Here is a 20,806-nt window from a genome sequence, read left to right as displayed (position 1 = left end):
TAGAGTCAACGGATGGTATATGAAGATGATTTGCCCAAGACTAGGAGCTCATTTCAGCTTTCAGTATTCTTAAATTTAAACCAAAGGACTCTTTCCCCTTGAAAGGGCCAGATCCACCTCGGTGGATGCTTAATGAGGAATGCTTATCACCTGGATGGAAACATTTGCATTTCAATCACGAGTTCTTTCTAACTCATTAGATGCTATTGCCACAGTTTAACATTCCCCTTGCTGGAAGTACAGTCTGATTACCAGAGATAACAGGGCTTCCAGCCAATTTCTGCAGCAAACTACTTCTAATATGAAGTCAAGAAAGATTTCTGTCCAAGAGCGTGGTCCTCGGCAGCATGCACACCCGTTACAGCAAGGGCACAGACCCCACCACCACCAGCTCTCTGCAATTTCCCCACTCACTCGGTGAGGTTGTGCTCAGTGTCTCAGCGAGTCAGACGCTGGTTTGTCACCGATGGCCCCGGGGAAGAACAGTGCCCTCTTTCTTCTAAAAAAAAAGCAAAACAAAACAGGCTGTGGGAAGCATTGTATTGCAAAGAGAACAGGAAGGTATAAAAGATTAGGTTTTACTGATAAATTAGCAAGATTTGGAAAACATTACATATCTCTGTGCTTTTTAAAATTGGAAAAAAATCTGAACCCTCTAACTTCTCTAAACCTGCTTCTCTCCTAATATTCTTATATTTTATTGTTCTAGAAGTTCAGCTGCTCCTAGGGCTGAGGTGGACACTTACCATCTCCTCTCATTGGTGATTCTACACCAACTACAGGAGTGTGAAAGGAAAGGGAATCAGGAGGAACAAGGAAGAGTAGGGGTATGAAAGGGACCACTGGCCGGTAAAACCCACTAAGGTTCTGGTTTGGGCTGACGAGGCAAAGCCACGGAGCTGCAGTGGTGGCTGCCCTGAGGGAGGCTCCAGCCAGCTCCAACAGACCCCCCACAGGACACAGCTGAGAGAAGCTGGTGGTGCATCACTGATAACATATTTAAGAAAGGATAAAAAATACTACAGGGCATCTGTGAGAGAGGTATTCTGGGGGGAAGTGCAGGACATAGCTGTGCAGACACCAGAGTCAGGGAAGAAAAGGAGGGGAGGAGATGCTCAAGGGGCCGATGCAGGAGTTTCCCATGGAGAACCCCTTGTCAGAGCAGATAGATATGTGCGAATGGAAGCTGCAGCCCATGGAGAGAAGCCCGGGCAGGAGTAGGTTTTCTCTCAGGAACTGTGTCCTGCAGGAATCCATGATGGAGCAGTTCATGAAGGACTGGCAGCCCATTGGAAGGACCCACACTGGGGCAGTTCATGACAGATTGTATTGTGATGGAAAGGACCCCCACTAGAGAAGGGAAAGAGCATGAAAAGGAAGGAGCAGCAGGGACAAAGTGATCTGAACTGGCCCAAAGCCCATTCCCCATCCCTCTGTGCCACTCAGCAGGGGAGAAAGTAGAAGAGCTGGGAAGGAAGGAGTAAAGTGGAGCTTTCTCATCTGATACTACTTTGGCTTTTTTCAGTGCTTGTTTCTGACAGCAAATGTTGGTCAGGTACCATCAAACAAAGCATGTGGGGTAGAATCTGCTGACTGCAGACCAGGCAGGGGTTGCTACTGCCAGGGCCAAATGACAGCAGGTGACAGCAAGGAAGGCTTGTGAGTGGCATTGGCTACCACACTGTCAGTGCCTGTTGCCAAAATGTGTGTAGGCTCATAAAATTCTTTCACACACAGTTTTTCTTTTGAAATTTTTTTCTATCCAGATAACTGATGTTAACCCCTGGCCACCTCAGAGACATGTACAGGGTCATAGCAGTAGGGAAGGACTATTCTGGCCCTGAACCTTTCTGAGGAAGCAGCAGGTGGAATTTGCTGTTCATTGTGTGGTGACAGGGAACCTACAGAATGAGAAGAATGATGGACTACAAACCATTTTCTTTCAGAGAAGATACCTTAGCACTGCAACAGCTAATTTTGCATATACATAAACTCTAGGTTCAGTAGAGGTTCAAAGAAAAATAGAATATAGGGAACTAATGGAAAAGGAACTTTGAAAAGGAAAAAATAATTTTGCATAAATCTACAATGTTCTGGCATCTTCGATATTGTATTAAATTCTTGCCTTAAAATACTACATAAGATTTTAAATAAGTTCTAGAGAATGGCAACGAGTGTGAGAGCAGCATAGTACTGCTTCTGTGTAGGGAGTTCTGAATATAGACTGTGGGACTTGAAGTTATTGACTGAATATTAGAGGCTGTAACAGTAGCCTGTGAAGCAATAAATATAAAAGGGAACTCTTAGCTATTTCATGTGATTCAAAAAGTCAATTTGAAGACAGCCAATATTACTTTCAAGACAGGCAGAAGACATTTTTTTCCTGCAAAACAATTAAAGATCTTATTTCCAGGATGCTGTGGAAGAGTATAAATAGATTCAAAAGGAGACTTGAAGTTACAGACATATTTCAGCACCTGTGCAGCATCAGTAGCTGGACAGGGTTTCTGGCTGGGTGAGACTGGAATCGGACAGCCTGTCCCATAGCAGATGTGCACTTCTTGAGACAGAAGAATTTGAGGAGTTTTAAAAACTGACATATTTGAAGGAACACAGAATATGACTAAGCTGTCTATCATCCAGAAATCACACCAGAAATCCAGAAATCACTGCAGTACCCAGATCTGCTGGATGATGCAGGTGATAAGGGTTTGAATAAAATCTTTGGTTTTCTATTAACAGATGCTGTCATACATTGGTCCTCGGCAGAAAGATGCATCAAAGCAGCTTTGTGCTACTGATGTCTATTGGGTGTTGGTACCAAGGGCCTGCACGGCTGCCCCATGATGGACATCTGGTACCTTGCAGCTCTGCAAAGGATCCACCATGAGCCAAAGGTAAGCCCACAGCAAAGCTGATGGCTCTGTGAAAACATTTAAGAAAGGGCAAAACAACACACAGTGGTGAGGAGTAAGAAAAAAAGTGTGAGAAAGCAGCTTGTGAACACCCAGGTCAAAGAAAGAGAGGGAGGAGGTGCTCAGGTGCCAAGGCAGAGATTGTCCATACAGCTTGTGGACAAGAGCAGACCAGACATGCACCCTTGGAAAATGGGGTGGGGGGAAGGTGGGGTTTCAATTTGTCTTTGTTTCTCACCCTCCAAATTTATTTTATTTGACAAAAATTAATTTCCCCCACATCAAGTCTGTTCCACCTTTCACAGTAACTGGTGAGTAATTGGTGAGTAATCTCCTTGTATTTATCTGGGTCCATGAACATTTCCATCTTATCTTCTCTCCCTGTCCTGTTGAGGAGGGGGACGTGACGTGACGTGACGTGACGTGACGTGACGTGACGTGACGTGACGTGACGTGATGAAAGAGGGGCATGTGGTGGCTGCCCAGGATCAGCTACCACCACAAGCTCACTGGAATGGTGTCACCTTTAGCTTGCACTTCAAATGGTTCTTTCTTCTGTCCATGCAGCAAGGATGAAAGATTTTGTTAGTTATGTGCCATGATCCTAAGCAGAAACACCCTGAGCCTTTACTAATTATTTAGATAATTTAGATTATTTAGATAAGAGCTGCAATTGTAGATATTTCACTCATACACAGAAATCACCCATCCTTATCAAGAGCAACATAAAAGCATCTGTAACTGGTTGTCTCAAAGCTTCATCCCATCTGTCTCTGGCAAGGGCTTAAGTCAACGCCTTAACAGGAATTTAAGAAAGCATAGAAATATGTGCTTCTCCTTAGTGCTTTCCCAGCTCCCAGCAATTTGCAACACAGGGAATTTCTGAGCCAGGTTTGGTTTAAATAAATGCAATTTATTTAAATTATAGTAAAATAAAATTATTAATTGTAATATTAGATCAAGTCTCAAATCTGAATTTCACTTGTTTAAGAGGTGAAAGGGTTTATGAGTCAAGCTCATTGTCTGTTCACAATTTGCTTGGGAAGCATGTTAGGGTCACCAGAATCAGAAGTCAGTCTGTTCCTGCTGACTTAAAATAAGCGCAGTTAAATGTGTTCTTCAGGCTGAAAAAAGTGTACATAATATATTTTATTGGATTAAGAACCCCCACTATATTAAAACAAAGACAAGTATAAATGCTAGGCATTTTCACCATTTCTGACACAAAAATGTAGGATTAAAACTGCAAATTTAAAATAGAAAATCCAAAAATGCATGCAAGTTTTGTTTACCTAGTGTTCTAGACTAGAAATAGTAGTGAAAATAGAATGCATTAAACATAATACTTAACAAATAGCCTTGTTATATTTAATATTTATTATTTCTTAAAAAAATAATGAGTCAGAGGTACTGAAGGGTGGTTGGAGGCTTTCCTCTCATGCTGCAGTGCCCTCTCCTGCATGTAGTGAAAATGCTTCAGTGGGCACTAGAGATCTGTATATCAAACGGGCTGCAGAAACAGAATCACAAGCTCACAGACTGGTTTGGGTGTGCAGGGACCTTAAAGCTCCTCCATTCCCCCCCCTGCCATGCTCAGGGACACCTCCCACCAGCCCAGGTTGCTCCAAGCCCCATCCAACCTGGGCTGAGACACTGCCAGGGATGGGGCAGCCACAACTTCTCTGGTCACCCCGGGGACAGGGGCTCAGCACCCTCACACCAAAGGATTTCCTTCTAATGTCCAACCTGAATCTCCCCTTTTCCCGTTTAAAGACATTATCCCTTGTCCTATCCATACATGTCCCTATGAAAGTGGAAGTCCCTTCAGGCACTGGAAGGTGCTCTAAGGTCTCCCCATTTCAGCCTTCTCTTCTCCAGCCTGAACACCCCCAACTCTCTCAGCCTGGTGTTGTACATGGCATAGATTTATTCTCCATAAAATAAAAATAATGAGACACTGAGTACTCTTAAATAGGATTTTTGCAAATTTTCTACTGACTTGGGCAGGTCCTTCTTTTCACTTATTTCTCCATACTAAAACTTCACCTAAAGCTTGTACAGAAGAGCATCAAGACCATTTAGACAGTCACTTTTTATTAGGGTGAGCAAACAACTCATAGCACAATATTTTCACTCACATGTGAAAATTTTGAGCTGTTTTGAGTACAGGAATAGCCAAGTTATTTAGCTTGGAAAAGCTAATCAATCTGTAACATTAAGCTCATGTACATGTTCTTTAGTGAAGTTTTAAATTTTTTGAAGTATAAATAAGTTGTTGAAGAGGCTGCCTCTAACATCTCAGAATTCTACAACAAAGAGACTACTGTGAGCCAGACTAAGAATACTCTCATATTTTATTTTTATTAAGCCTGATCAAGTTACATTTTCCAAATGAGGAGATATAACATTACCTTACAGAGCAAAAGAGTGGGAGGATCTGAATTTCAGGATGAGGTCAGACTTGGAGTGAGGGAGAAACACACCAAAAATCCCACTCCTGTAGGGAGATGGTACCTAGGAGACAAGCACTGAATGAAGGTAGAGCAGGGCCCCAGGGTGGACATAAATTTTCCTTTCCTGAGTTTGTTGCAATGCAAAAGCCCTCTGGAGATCCTGGATTGGCATAAGGACTTAGTAAGAAGAGGAGCCTTGGAGAACACGGTGGGCAGAGAGAGAGAACAAATCCTATCTGCTTAAGAAGGATCTTTTCTAGTTTCTATCCAGAAAAAAAACCAACAAAACACAACCAACCAAAAAACCCCAAAAAGACAAAAACAAAAAACCTTTGCAGATTAGCTAGTCATAAATTGTCAGAGGAAGGCCTTGGCAAAAGTGAATTGTTCCATAGCAACCCAGAGAAGTAAAAACACCCAAGAGATCTATCTAGGTCAAGGGGCTTATTCATGTTTCATTTATATCACACATCACTTCTTTTGTTGCACTGTTATGTCCCCTTTCACTCAAGATGCTTTAGAAGATTTCCAGTACTCTTGTTCTTAACCCAAAGAAGGACCTGGTGAGGAAATCTGGTTCCAGGCTGTTCCTGTCTAACATTGCAGATGGCAACATGAACTGTTCCGTGAGGAAAAACCTTTTAATGCAGCAATGACAAATGGGGATTTCAGGTCCCTGTCCATAAACCTGCACATTACACCTTTGCACGCGCCAAATATTCTTTTCCAAAAAGACAAAAACTAATGTTTTAGAAGTATCCTTTTGCTAGTCAAAGTGTGATGCATGCTATATTAGTACAGTCAGGCTGATATACCTGGGGAAAAAAAATCATTTTTACTTGGGAAACTACATGTTGTATTCTATGAAAAAAATGGGGCTAATAATTCAGAATAGATATGCAATTCTTTCAGTGTAAAGAAAACCCCTAACTGCTGGATCACAAACCTCCTTAAGCACATTTTTACATGTAACATCACAACCCAGTGCTTGTTTCCCCTTTTCTCTGTATTAATATTTTTACTAGTTTACACTTTTTCTTGTCACTTTCCTTATGGGCTTGTCTTCTTGATGTCAGTGTTGGCTCTCCATTGCTGTGTCTTGGGCTTCACTTCTTTTTCCCATACTTCATGTCCAGTCTGAAAGTTCACTCAAGCCCTCCCAAGCACCAGGTTCATGTGCTTTTCATGTTCCATTTTTTTCCATCTTGCAGAATTTATTAATTACTACAATTTTCTCTGGATTTCTGGGTCTCCAGAGGTGAAGGGTACATATACATTGCATTTTCCCTTTCTGATTGCTTCTGTCCCATCCCGGTGTTCTTATCATCTCCCTGTTTCCCCTTTCAACCTTCGTGTTCAAAGAAGTTGCATTTGATGAACTCACACTCAAACAGATGTTGAAGTGATGAACTTGGCAGTAGAAGCCATCAGCAACATGACTTTTCACTATCTTAAAAAACAAAAAACAAAAAACAAACAAACAAACAAAAAAAACAACAACAACAATAAAAAGTCAATTCCCACCCAGGCTGGGGGGGGTGGAACCCAGAGCAGGAGCCCCCGCCCCTCCCTGGGCAGCCGGGTGTGCGCCTGCGCAGTAACGCCAGCCGAGGCCTGACATCCGGGGCACCTGTCATGCCGTAACGCTGTTTTAGCACTTCCGGCCTCGTGGTGCCGCGGTGCTCCCGGCTTGCTGCGCTTGAGCTGATACCGCGGATGGGGCAAAACGTGGGACTGGGGCGTGGGGCCGGGGCGGTGCCGGTGAGGAGCGTCTCGGAAACGCTGCGCGGCGGGCGGGAGCGGCCCCGCGCCGAGCGCTGCCCGGGGTCTGGCGAGGAGTTCCAGGGCTGAGGGGTGGCAGCGGCAGCCCGGGGGGCTCTTGCGGCGGGCGGGGAAGGTCCCCGGCGGTTCCTGGGAGGGGTGGGGCGGGGGCTGTCTGTGCGGGGCTTGGAGGGCTGGGGGAGTCGTGGCTGAGGCCGGCTTCCCGTGGGGGTCTCGAGGCCCGGAGCGGGGTTGTGGTCCTGGGCTTGTGCTGCCTCAGCCGGGTGGCACCCCCATCTATAGACCCAAGCCGTGAGCAGGGCGGGATGTTGGCACCGTGGGTGACTCGGGTACCGTGAGCAGTGGTGGGATGAAGTAACGGTTATTTTTCAGGTGTCCTATTGGTGACGTCAGAAGTGTCCCTTGTTTGTGTTCATAGGTGGCACATGAACCTCGGTGTGACGATACGCAAAGTGCAGAGGCCAGATGGTCAGGTGGCAGAACACCGCAGTGCTTTTGGGGAGGAGGGAAGCAGTGTTAAAGTGGTAGGTGGGATGCACACTGCCAGCACTGATTGTGGGTTCGTTGGTTGGTTTGATTTATTTTTTTCTTTTTTTTTTTTTTTTTCTTTTTTTTCTTTTTCAGATGATTGAGAAGCCTGGCAACTGCAGGGACATCCCAGCTAGACCAAGTGGTGGTTTAATTGAAGATGGCTGCAGACCCTTGGCCATTTGAAAGGTAAGTTGAGAGGCTGGGAGGGGATGAGATTGCAAATTGGGAGGGGTTTTACATTTAGTGTAGGGGTGAGGGCTATCAGGGTGCAGTCCCTTTTGAGTGGGTAAAGAGAGTGGAAGAGTCTTCATGACAATGCCAGCGTGTACTGGGCAAGGCAGCTCCAGCCTGCGTCTGTGCTGTGCTGTTGGTGTTGTCTGTCTCCTGTGTCTTAGACTGTTCCTTCAGGTCTGGATGTCTCCATAGCTCTTTGTGATCTGCAGGCACCTCAGTAGCCCTCATGAGAGTTCAGAAGGCATCTCCTCATCTCCAAGACTCCTGTTGAGCCCTTCTTGTGCTATTACAGCCTAAAGTGTGGATCTGTCTGGCACACATCGTGCTGTTGGTGTTTCTGAGCTGTCATCTCTTGCAGCACTGAACCAGGCGCTGCCCACAGCTCCACTCTTGAGACTTCTGTTTCTACAGAGTCATCATCTGGGGTTTTATACCCACATCCTTACTGGTCTTAGGTCTTGAAGCTCAGCTTCTCGTGCATCCCTCGCTCTGGTTTGTTCAGCAGTTTTCTCTTGCGGGTGGCAGCAGTCACCTCTCTCTCAGGGCCAGTGTGGAGCATCCATGCCATCCGGGCACTGCCAGGCTTCTCTGCCAGCATCATCTTCCCCATGGGAACTGTTGTTCTGTCTCATGCTCTTCTTGTGTATTGCAGTCATGTTGCTGTACTTTAGAAAGTGGAATCTTTAATGGAACAAGGACAGGATGGTCACAAAAAGGTTTTGTGAAACCAAGATCATGCTGTTAAAAGGATAAGCAAGAAGATAAGGAGGTATGTGCTTTGCTTAAAATGTGGCAAGTGATCAGTTGAGGAGAATCATTCATTTTAGTAAACAAACCAGATGTGTATAAATGTGTAGAACTTTGTGACTTCAGGGGGCTGGCTGTGTGGGTTGCCACCAAGCACCCCCTTTTTGCACAAATGTGCAGTCAATGAAAACATCTCTGCTCCATGTGCACCCATCAGCATCTCCCAGCCTGGGTAAGTGACCCCACATTTGAGATGACCACACTGCTCACTGTGTCTGTGTGCAGTCCTGGTCTGTGTCTGAGGGTTGGAGCTGCTCTGGCCAGGGGTGCAGAGACACAACAGACAACAGGCATGGTGACGTGCTGGTGTGTGGCAGTTCTGTTGCCAAAAACCACTCTGTCCATCTGGGCAAGCAGCTGTAGGCAGCTGCCACAGTTATTTTCATTGGGTTTTCTGGATGCCACAGGTGGGACCTTGGCAGCAGTTGGTGTGGCAGTCGAACAGGCTGGCTCTAGAGTGTGCCTTAGCTTGTACAGCTGGGGCTCCATTGCTGGGATTTGTACTTTGTAGCTATAGTTAGAGGCTATAACAAGACCACCTAGGATCTCATCAAACGACCTGGCAGCATCCAGGTGACTTCATTTACAAGATTGGTTTGGGTTTTTTTCATGTAAAGTGACCAGCTGGCACTGGGGAGGACGCCGGCAAGGTGAGGGGTGCCTGGAGTGCAGAAGCAGCAGTTTTGGGGTGTTGCATTCTGTGGAGGGGTGATCTGTGCAATGCACCGGTTACCTGGGGTGCCTTCTGTAGGGAATTGGCTCACAGGGTCGAACCTCCTGACCCAGCTCCCTGTGCGGGTCCGCGTCCCCCCTCGCCCCCTGCCCCTTTGCTTCCCGTGCTACGGGTGAGCGCGGGGCTGCGGGACGGGGCGGTCGGTGACACCGCAAAGGTGAGCGGGGCTGGGGACCGCACCCGTCCCTGTTCTGTGTGTGCATTCAAACGGCCATCGGAGCCGAGCTCTCTTTTTAATCGCGGCCGTTCCCGGGTGCAGAGCGCGGGGCTGCGGCTGCGGGCATTGGGGCTCTGCGCGGCTGCGGTGCCGCTTTGGGAGCTGGGGAATCGTCACTGCCGGGCGCCTGATGCCGCTTCCGGGGTGATGGCGGCGCTGGTGCCGCGCGGTTGCCTCTCGCCGGGTCCGGAGCCGCCGCCTCCGCTCCTGCCGCCTCTGCCGCCGCTGTGGGCGGAGGCGGCGGGCAGGGCGCGGAACTCCAGCCCGGCAGAGGGGCGCCGGCTGCGGTCGCTGCGCCGCCCGCCTCAGGGAGCGAGCGACCCCCTCCCAGCCCAGAAGCGGCGGCGGGGGGGGGGAGCCGGCGGGGAGTTTGAGCCCCGTCCTGTCACGGGCTGCGGCTCGCCGGTTTTGTGTGCTTTTGGCAGTAAATTTCTGGTGATGTGAAGGAATTGTGGAGCTGTCTTAAAATGCACTGAGGTGTCGCCCGGGGAGGCAAAAAGTCTTCTCACGGTTGCTAGAGATGAGGGGGGCACTGTGTAAAATGTGTGCTGAACTCTGTGCTGGTGCCTTTCGGCCCTGAAGTGTATTTCCACATGAAGCTTCTTCCCCCTGAACTGTTCGTCTTTTGCTACACAGGTGAGCTTGCCCCAGTTCTTCTTGCCATATCTGCTCCTGCCCCGTTGCCGTGCTGGCAGGTTAGGAGGGAACATGGCCTGCATCAAGCTCTCAAGTTAAAAGCAAGACAGGAGGTTTGGTGGGTTATCCTTTTTGTTCTTATTCGGGTTCTTTTTCTGGTTTTCAACCAGGTGTTGAAGGCGTTCTGCCCTGCCCTGCCCTGCCCTGTCCATTCCTGTCCACTCATGTCCATCCCTGTCCATTCCATCCCTGTCCATTCCATCCCTGTCCCTTCCTGCCCTGTCCCTTCCTGCCCTGTCCCTTCCTGCCCTGTCCCTTCCTGCCCTGTCCCTTCCTGCCCTGTCCCTTCCTGCCCTGTCCCTTCCTGCCCTGTCCATTTCTTTCCTGTCCGTTCATTTCCATTCCTGTCCATTCCTGTCCATTCCTGTCCATTCCTGTCCATTCCTGTCCATTCCTGTCCATTCCTGTCCATTCCTGTCCATTCCTGTCCATTCCTGTCCATTCCTGTCCATTCCTGTCCATTCCTGTCCATTCCTGTCCACTTTTTCCCTCTCCGTTTTTTCCCTTTCCTTCCCTTTCCTTTCCTGTCCTGTCCATCCCATTCCTTTCCTGTCCTGTCCATCCCATTCCTTTCCATTCCTGTCCATCCCTTCCCTTTCCTGTCCTGTCCATTCCTTTCTTGTCCTGTCCATTCCTTTCTTGTCCTGTCCATTCCTTTCTTGTCCTGTCCATTCCTTTCTTGTCCTGTCCATTCCTTTCTTGTCTTGTCCATTCCTTTCTTGTCTTGTCCATTCCTTTCTTGTCTTGTCCATTCCTTTTCACTCCTGTCCATTCCTTTTCACTCCTGTCCATTCCTTTTCACTCCTGTCCATTCCTTTTCACTCCTGTCCATTCCTTTTCACTCCTGTCCATTCCTTCTCATTTTTTTCCCTTTCCATTCGTGCCCTGTCAATTTCTGTCCTGTCCGTTCCATTCCATTCCTGTCCATTCCATTCAATCCCATTCCTTTCCTGTCCTGTCCTGTCCATTCCTGACCTCTCCATTATTACTCTGTCCATTCCAGCCCATTCCTGTGTATTCCTGTCAATTCCATTCCTGTCCATTCTGTTCCTTCCCTGTCCATTCTGTTCCTTCCCTGTCCATTCTGTTCCTTCCCTGTCCATTCTGTTCCTTCCCTGTCCATTCTGTTCCTTCCCTGTCCATTCTGTTCCTTCCCTGTCCATTCTGTTCCTTCCCTGTCCATTCTGTTCCTTCCCTGTCCATTCTGTTCCTTCCCTGTCCATTCTGTTCCTTCCCTGTCCATTCTGTTCCTTCCCTGTCCATTCTGTTCCTTCCCTGTCCATTCTGTTCCTTCCCTGTCCATTCTGTTCCTTCCCTGTCCATTCTGTTCCTTCCCTGTCCATTCTGTTCCTTCCCTGTCCATTCTGTTCCTTCCCTGTCCATTCTGTTCCTTCCCTGTCCATTCTGTTCCTTCCCTGTCCATTCTGTTCCTTCCCTGTCCATTCTGTTCCTTCCCTGTCCATTCTGTTCCTTCCCTGTCCATTCTGTTCCTTCCCTGTCCATTCTGTTCCTTCCCTGTCCATTCTGTTCCTTCCCTGTCCATTCTGTTCCTTCCCTGTCCATTCTGTTCCTTCCCTGTCCATTCTGTTCCTTCCCTGTCCATTCCTTCCCTGTCCATTCCTTCCCTGTCCATTCCTTCCCTGTCCATTCCTTCCCTGTCCATTCCTTCCCTGTCCATTCCTTCCCTGTCCATTCCTTCCCTGTCCATTCCTTCCCTGACCATCCCTTCCCTGACCATCCCTTCCCTGACCATCCCTTCCCTGACCATCCCTTCCCTGACCATCCCTTCCCTGACCATCCCTTCCCTGACCATCCCTTCCCTGACCATCCCTTCCCTGACCATCCCTTCCCTGACCATCCCTTCCCTGACCATCCCTTCCCTGACCATCCCTTCCCTGACCATCCCTTCCCTGACCATCCCTTCCCTGACCATCCCTTCCCTGACCATCCCTTCCCTGACCATCCCTTCCCTGACCATCCCTTCCCTGACCATCCCTTCCCTGACCATCCCTTCCCTGACCATCCCTTCCCTGACCATCCCTTCCCTGACCATCCCTTCCCTGACCATCCCTTCCCTGACCATCCCTTCCCTGACCATCCCTTCCCTGACCATCCCTTCCCTGACCATCCCTTCCCTGACCATCCCTTCCCTGACCATCCCTTCCCTGACCATCCCTTCCCTGACCATCCCTTCCCTGACCATCCCTTCCCTGACCATCCCTTCCCTGACCATCCCTTCCCTGACCATCCCTTCCCTGACCATCCCTTCCCTGACCATCCCTTCCCTGACCATCCCTTCCCTGACCATCCCTTCCCTGACCATCCCTTCCCTGACCATCCCTTCCCTGACCATCCCTTCCCTGACCATCCCTTCCCTGACCATCCCTTCCCTGACCATCCCTTCCCTGACCATCCCTTCCCTGACCATCCCTTCCCTGACCATCCCTTCCCTGACCATCCCTTCCCTGACCATCCCTTCCCTGACCATCCCTTCCCTGACCATCCCTTCCCTGACCATCCCTTCCCTGACCATCCCTTCCCTGACCATCCCTGCCCTGACCATCCCTGCCCTGACCATCCCTGCCCTGACCATCCCTTCCCTGACCATCCCTTCCCTGACCATCCCTGCCCTGACCATCCCTGCCCTGACCATCCCTGCCCTGACCATCCCTGCCCTGACCATCCCTGCCCTGACCATCCCTGCCCTGACCATCCCTGCCCTGACCATCCCTGCCCTGACCATCCCTGCCCTGACCATCCCTGCCCTGACCATCCCTGCCCTGACCATCCCTGCCCTGACCATCCCTGCCCTGTCCATCCCTGCCCTGTCCATTTCTTGCCCTGTCCATTTCTTGCCCTGTCCATTCCTGCCCTGTCCATTCATTTCCATTCCTGCCCTTTCCACTCCTGTCCATTCTTTTGTATTCTTTTCCCTTCGTGTCTATTTCTGTCTTGTCCATTCCTGTCCATTCCTGTCCATCCATACCCATTTTTTCCCTGTCCCTTCCTTCCCTGTCCCTTCCTTCCCTGTCCCTTCCTTCCCTGTCCCTTCCTTCCCTGTCCCTTCCTTCCCTGTCCCTTCCTTCCCTGTCCATTCCTTTTCACTCCTGTCCATTCCTTTTCACTCCTGTCCATTCCTTTTCACTCCTGTCCATTCCTTTTCACTCCTGTCCATTCCTTTTCACTCCTGTCCATTCCTTTTCACTCCTGTCCATTCCTTTTCACTCCTGTCCATTCCTTTTCACTCCTGTCCATTCTTTTTCACTCCTGTCCATTGCTTCTCATTTTTTCCCTTTCCATTCGTGCCCTGTCAATTTCTGTCCTGTCCGTTCCATTCCATTCCTTTCCTGTCTTGTCCTGTCTATTCCTGACTTCTCCATTCCTACCCTGTCCATTCCAGCCCATTCCCGTGTATTCCTGTCCATTCTGTTTCTTCCCTGTCCATTCCTTCCCTGTCCATTCCTTCCCTGTCCATTCCTGTCCTGTCCATTCCTGTCCTGTCCATTCCTGTCCTGTCCATTCCTGTCCTGTCCATTCCTGCCCATCCATACCCATTTTTTCCCTGTCCATTTTTTCCCTGTCCATTTTTTCCCTGTCCATTTTTTCCCTGTCCATTTTTTCCCTGTCCATTTTTTCCCTGTCCATTTTTTCCCTGTCCATTTTTTCCCTGTCCATTTTTTCCCTGTCCATTCCATTCCTGTCCTGTCCATTCCATTCCATTCCTGTCCATTCCATTCCATTCCTGTCCATTCCATTCCATTCCTGTCCATTCCATTCCATTCCTGTCCATTCCATTCCATTCCTGTCCATTCCATTCCATTCCTGTCCATTCCATTCCATTCCTGTCCATTCCATTCCATTCCTGTCCATTCCATTCCATTCCTGTCCATTCCATTCCTGTCCATTCCATTCCTGTCCATTCCATTCCTGTCCATTCCATTCCTGTCCATTCCATTCCTGTCCATTCCATTCCTGTCCTGTCCATTCCTGTCCTGTCCATTCCTGTCCTGTCCATTCCTGTCCTGTCCATTCCTGTCCTGTCCATTCCTGTCCATTCCATTCCTGTCCTGTCCATTCCATTCCTGTCCTGTCCATTCCATTCCTGTCCTGTCCATTCCATTCTTTTCCTGTCCATTCCATTCTTTTCCTGTCCATTCCTTTTCACTCCTGTCCATTCCTTTTCACTCCTGTCCATTCCTTTTCACTCCTGTCCATTCCTTTTCACTCCTGTCCATTCCTTCTCATTTTTCCCTTTCCATTCGTGCCCTGTCAATTTCTGTCCATTCCATTCCATTCCATTCCATTTCCATTCCATTCCATTCCATTCCATTCCATTCCATTCCATCCCATTCCATCCCATTCCATCCCATTCCATCCCATTCCATCCCATTCCATCCCATTCCATCCCATTCCATCCCATTCCATCCCATTCCATCCCATTCCATCCCATTCCATCCCATTCCATCCCATTCCATTCCATCCCATTCCATTCCATTCCATCCCATTCCATTCCATTCCATCCCATTCCATTCCATTCCATTCCATTCCATTCCATTCCATCCCATTCCATTCCATCCCATCCCATCCCATCCCATCCCATCCCATCCCATTCCATCCCATTCCATTCCATCCCATTCCATCCCATTCCATCCCATTCCATCCCATTCCATCCCATTCCATCCCATCCCATTCCATCCCATTCCATCCCATTCCATTCCATTCCATTCCATTCCATCCCATTCCATCCCATTCCATCCCATTCCATCCCATTCCATCCCATTCCATTCCATTCCATTCCATCCCCTCCCCTCCCCTCCCCTCCCCTCCCCTCCCCTCCCCTCCCCTCCCCTCCCCTCCCCTCCCCTCCCCTCCCCTCCCCTCCCCTCCCCTCCCCTCCCCTCCCCTCCCCTCCCCTCCCCTCCCCTCCCCTCCCCTCCCCTCCCCTCCCCTCCCCTCCCCTCCCCTCCCCTCCCCTCCCCTCCCCTCCCCTCCCCTCCTCTCCTTTTCCATTCCTGCCCTGTCCAGCTCTGGTCACGGAACAGTGCCTGTGGTCTGACATATTTGGGTTCCAATGTATGTCTCAGGGGGAAAAATCAATGTCTGCTGAGCCCTGGACGAGACATCTGAGGCTGCCTGAGTCTCTGCTCGAGTCTGAGAAGCCCTTGCAATAATTTCTCACTAAGTATTGTCAAATATCACACTCCTCTCCAATTAAATAAAAGTGCTTTTCAAGTTCTGAAAATTCTTTCAACTTTTTGACTTCTGCAAGTGGAGAGGAACTTGTGTGGTGTTTCTTCAGGTACCCCTTTAAAGTACTGAGAAAGACTGGGAAAGTCTGTAGATAAGAAATAGATTCTGTGGCAAGTGGTGTTTGGTTTTCTGTTTGGTTGTTGTTTTGTTTCCTTTTTTGTTTTTGTTCTTGTTGTTGTTGTTTGGTTGGTTTTTTGGGTTTTTTTTGTCTCAACCACAAGTTTGTGGCTTTTTAGCATCAGTGTTACATAGACCACTGAGGTATCCAGTGCTGATTTTTTGAGGCTCCAGGTTTGAGAGATCAGCCAGTATCTGGTAAATGGTTCTGATGGGCTAAAAACTTGTATGTTTTGCAGTAGGAATTTTTCCTTCCGCAGCTTGCAGCTCTTGTTTCAGACGCTTTTGCAAGCATAAGAGCACAATACGTGCCATGTGATCAATTTTCATCAGGTTGTGGCTAAACTCCAGGGCTGGTAAAAATCGGTCAGTGCTTCTATGACTCCGTGTATCTTGTCCCAGTCCCTTATAATGGTGCATTTCAGGAGAGTAAGCAAGCTGGTAGCTGAGGTGCCTGTCATTTTTTTTCCGGTTCGTGGCTCATCATGCAGTATGTCGCTTTAAAAAAGCAGCATTAATTGGGAGACTGTCTCCCGACAATCTTTGATGTCACATTTGTACTGTTGTATCTTCTTAAGGAAGGCTTGGCTTTAAATTGTAAAGGGCCTTTTCACAAGAGGGGTTCTGCATTTTGTGTCAGTAAGACTGACTAAATGAGAAAGGGGAAATTAGTAATGAATTTGAGGTGCCCTCAGTAAAAATGCAGAGTTCAAAATTGCCTCTGCAGTCGTGTGATGAAATTCCCTTAAATAAACACCCCTCCACCCCCCCTCTACCCTTCTCTCCCTCCCTCCCCAACCCCCAAAGTTTTCTTAGGGTGGAAATTCGGCTGATGTAGTTGTGGTTGCAGGTGGGGGGGGTTAATTTCCATATGAGTAGGTGACCTTTTGAATGTCCAAGGCGCTTGATAGCCCGGCTCTGCCTGTTGAACGCCCAAACGTTTTACCTGAATGGATTCTATTGGGGTGAATTGTCTTCCTTTGTGCTCTTCAGACAGCCACTTGGGAGTCGATTGACAATGTGGGGACTGGTTTGGGGGGGGGGGGGGGAGGTGTACAGCAGACCAGTAGGGAATCTCTCTCAGTTTTCCATTTTTTCCTTTTGTTCTCCTTGATTCCTTCGCAGCTCATCATAGCTTCTGCATCCTTCTTATCAGGGTCCTGGGTTTTAATAAGTTGAAAAGCACTGTCTCTTTTTATTAGGATTGTGCCTATGACTTCCCCCAGCCAATTTCCAGTGATTCCAGTCAGCAATCGAGAAAGGAGCCCTCAGGGTTTCCCGGCCATACTTAGCAGCTGCTTGGGTTTGAATCAGCATTCCCTGCTTAGCCCTGGCCCTTCCAGCTACGAGGCTGGAACCTCTCATTGCTATACTGCAAGCTGAACGACAGCTCTTGAACCTGCCCCCACGTCTATTTCTGTCCTTCTTCAAGAAAAGAACAAAAGAATCAAGACATGGCAAATTAACACCACATTCCCTCTGCCACTCAGGGTAGTTTCTCAAGGTGAGAAACATACCAGCATACATAACTTCATCCCATTTCCCTTCTCGTCTTAAAAACAATATTGGCTTCTCTTGTGAGGCAGGTGACAGAGCTTTAAGTTTGTATTTCAGGTTGTTAGATTTCTCATAAATAACTGAGTTGAAATGAAGAATGCTGGTTTTGGCAGAGAGATGGAGAGGTGAGTTCTAAAGTAGCGAGGAGTTTAAATGTGTTTGAGGAGACTTGCTCAGTAGTGTATTTCAAGTTCTACTTTTGAATGCTTTGTGGTCATTACTGGTGAGATTTTAATAGCTGTAAAGGTCCCTGACTTAGCACGGCATACTGGTTTGAGTGTCTCCGAGTGAGGATGGTGCTTCCCAGAATGTCGGCTGTTAAACAGCTTCAGAAGCCATCTTCACCCTTCCCCCCGTGTATTTGAGGATGCTGTTTGAAGAGTGGAATTCTGCGTGCTTACTGTTGGACGTCTGCAGCTTCCTTGAGCTTGGGCACCCGCTGGTTTTTCTGCCATCTCTCTATACCAGATTCCTGGCCATGTGAAAGCCAAGCTGAGGGGCTGGGAGGGGATGTGGGTGCAAATTGGGAGGGGTTTTACAGTCAGTGTGTGCGCTGCGGACACCGCTGGCGACCGCAGCGGTCCCGGCCCTCGTGTGTGTGCATTCACACAGACAGACACACAGACAGAGACACCGCCACCGGAGCCGAGCTCTCTTTTTAATCGCGGCCGTTCCCGGGTGCATAGCGCGGGGCTGCGGCTGCGGGCACAGGGCGGGCATTGGGGCTCTGCGCGGCTGCTGTGGCGCTTTGGGCGCTGGGGAATCGTCACTGCCGGGCGCCTGATGCCGCTTCCGGGGTGATGGCGGCGCTGGTGCCGCGCGGTTGCCTCTCGCCGGGTCCGGAGCCGCCGCCTCCGCTCCTGCCGCCTCTGCCGCCGCTGTGGGCGGAGGCGGCGGGCAGGGCGCGGAACTCCAGCCCGGCGGGAGGGCGCCGGCTGCGGTCGCTCCGCCGCGCCGCCCGCCTCAGGGAGCGAGCGACCCCCTCCCAGCCCAGAAGCGGCGGCGGGGGGGGGGAGCCGGCGGGGAGTTTGAGCCCCGTCCTGTCACGGGCTGCGGCTCGCCGGTTTTGTGTGCTTTTGGCAGTAAATTTCTGGTGATGTGAAGGAATTGTGGAGCTGTCTTAAAATGCACTGAGGTGTCGCCCGGGGAGGCAAAAAGTCTTCTCACGGTTGCTAGAGATGAGGGGGGCACTGTGTAAAATGTGTGCTGAACTCTGTGCTGGTGCATTTCGGCCCTGAAGTGTATTTCCACATGAAGCTTCTTCCCCCTGAACTGTTCGTCTTTTGCTACGCAGGTGAGCTTGCCCCAGTTCTTCTTGCCATATCTGCTCCTGCCCCGTTGCCGTGCTGGCAGGTTAGGAGGGAACATGGCCTGCATCAAGCTCTCAAGTTAAAAGCAAGACAGGAGGTTTGGTGGGTTATCCTTTTTGTTCTTGTTCAGGTTCTTTTTCTGGTTTTCAACCAGGTGTTGAAGGCGTCCTGCCCTGCCCTGCCCTGCCCTGCCCTGCCCTGCCCTGCCCTGCCCTGCCCTGCCCTGCCCTGCCCTGCCCTGCCCTGCCCTGCCCTGCCCTGCCCTGCCCTGCCCTGCCCTGCCCTGCCCTGCCCTGCCCTGTCCTGTCCTGTCCTGTCCTGTCCTGTCCTGTCCTGTCCTGTCCTGTCCTGTCCTGTCCTGTCCTGTCCTGTCCTGTCCTGCCCTGCCCTGCCCTGCCCTGCCCTGCCCTGCCCTGCCCTGCCCTGCCCTGCCCTGCCCTGCCCTGCCCTGCCCTGCCCTGCCCTGCCCTGCCCTGCCCTGCCCTGCCCTGCCCTGCCCTGCCCTGTCCTGCCCTGTCCTGCCCTGTCCTGCCCTGTCCTGCCCTGCTCTGCCCTGCCCTGTCCATTCCTGTCCACTCATGTCTATCCCTGTCCATTCCATCCCATCCCTGTCCCTTCCTGCCCTGTCCCTTCCTGTCCTGCCCATTCCTGTCCATTCCTGTGCCTTCCTTTCATGTCCATTCCATTCCTGCCCTTTCCCTTTCTTTTCCTGTCCCTATCTTTTCCTGTCCCTTTCTTTTCCTGTCCCTTTCTTTTCCTGTCCCTTCCTTTCCTGTCCCTTTCTTTTCCTGTCCCTTCCTTTCCTCTCCCTTCCTTTCCTCTCCCTTCCTTTCCTCTCCCTTCCTTTCCTGTCCCTTCCTTTCCTGTCCCTTCCTTTCCTGTCCCTTCCTTTCCTGTCCCTTCCTTCCTGTCCCTTCCTTTCCTGTCCCTTCCTTTCCTGTCCCTTCTTTCCTGTCCCTTCTTTCCTGTCCTTCTTTCCTGCCCATTTCCTTTCCTGCCCATTCCTTTCCTGCCCATTCCTTTCCTGCCCGTTCCTTTCCTGCCCGTTCCTTTCCTGCCCGTTCCTTTCCTGCCCGTTCCTTTCCTGCCGTTCCTTTCCTGCCCGTTCCTTTCCTGCCCGTTCCTTTCCTGCCCGTTCCTTTCCTGCCCGTTCCTTTCCTGCCCGTTCCTTTCCTGCCCGTTCCTTTCCTGCCCGTTCCTTTCCTGCCCGTTCCTTTCCTCTCCGTTCCTTTCCTCTCCATTCCTTTCCTCTCCATTCCTTTCCTCTCCATTCCTTTCCTCTCCATTCCTTTCCTCTCCATTCCTTTCCTCTCCATTTTTTTCCCTGTCCATTCTTTTCCTGTCCATTCCTACCCCTATTTTCCCTGTCCACTCCTGCCCTGTCCACTCCTGCCCTGTCCATTCCTTTCTATTCCTGCCCTGTCCTTCCCTGCCCTATCCATTCCATTCTTGTCCATTCCTGCTCTGTCCATTCCTGCTCTCTCCCTTCCTTTCAATTCCATTCCTTTCCTGTCCATTCCTTTCCTGTCCATTCCTTCCCTGTCCATTCCTTCCCTGTCCATTCCTTCCCTGTCCCTTCCTGCCCTGTCCCTTCCTGCCCTGTCCCTTCCTGCCCTGTCCCTTCCTGCCCTGTCCCTTCCTGCCCTGTCCCTTCCTGCCCTGTCCCTTCCTGCCCTGTCCCTTCCTGCCCTGTCCCTTCCTGCCCTGTCCCTTCCTGTCCATTCCATTTCTTTCCTTTCCCTTCATTTCCATTCCTGCCCTTTCCATTCATTTCCATTCCTGCCCTGTCCATTCCTGTCAATTCCTTTGTATTCTTTTCCCTTCCTGTCTATTTCTGTCTTTTCCATCCTGTCCATTTTTTCCCTCTCCGTTCCTTCCCTGTACATTGTTTCTCTCTCTATTCCTTCCCTGTCCATCCCTTCCCTGTCCATCCCTGTCCATTCCATTCGTTTCCTGTCCATTCCATTCGTTTCCTGTCCATTCCATTCGTTTCCTGTCCATTCCATTCGTTTCCTGTCCATTCGTTTTCACTCCTGTCCATTCCTTCTCATTTTTTCCCTTTCCATTTGTGCCCTGTCAATTTCTGTCCTGTCCATTCCATTCCTTCCCTTCCCTGTCCAGTCCATTCCATTCCCTGTCCATTCCATTCCCTGTCCATTCCATTCCATTCCTATCCTGGCCTGGCCTGTCCATTCCTGGCCTCT

General features: G+C 49.9%; 3 long non-coding RNA genes across 4 annotated transcripts in view; all 3 read left to right on the top strand.

The window, feature by feature from the left end:
• Positions 1-8,765, top strand: part of LOC139796736 (uncharacterized) — a 54,651-nt gene extending 45,886 nt beyond the window's left edge. The window contains exons 1-3 of one of the 2 annotated variants that reach the window (XR_011726132.1): positions 7,492-7,674; positions 7,775-7,867; positions 8,125-8,765. This is a non-coding gene — a long non-coding RNA (uncharacterized lncRNA). Of the gene's footprint in view, positions 1-7,491; positions 7,675-7,774; positions 7,868-8,124 lie in introns of those variants that run through there. The other variant, XR_011726133.1, reaches the window with a different exon arrangement.
• Positions 8,766-10,025: 1,260 nt separating this feature from the next.
• Positions 10,026-15,610, top strand: LOC139796735 (uncharacterized). The gene is made up of 2 exons (XR_011726131.1): positions 10,026-10,426; positions 15,453-15,610. It is a non-coding gene; the product is annotated as an uncharacterized lncRNA (long non-coding RNA).
• Positions 15,611-16,805: 1,195 nt separating this feature from the next.
• The window catches only part of LOC139796734 (uncharacterized), a 9,080-nt gene continuing 5,079 nt past the window's right edge, over positions 16,806-20,806 (top strand). Inside the window, exon 1 of the long non-coding RNA XR_011726130.1 lies at positions 16,806-18,704. This is a non-coding gene — a long non-coding RNA (uncharacterized lncRNA). The remainder of the gene's footprint in view (positions 18,705-20,806) is intronic.

Source organism: Heliangelus exortis, chromosome 5, assembly GCF_036169615.1.
Source record: "Heliangelus exortis chromosome 5, bHelExo1.hap1, whole genome shotgun sequence".
Lineage (NCBI taxonomy): Eukaryota > Metazoa > Chordata > Aves > Apodiformes > Trochilidae > Heliangelus > Heliangelus exortis.
This window is presented reverse-complemented; position numbering and strand designations above follow the sequence as displayed.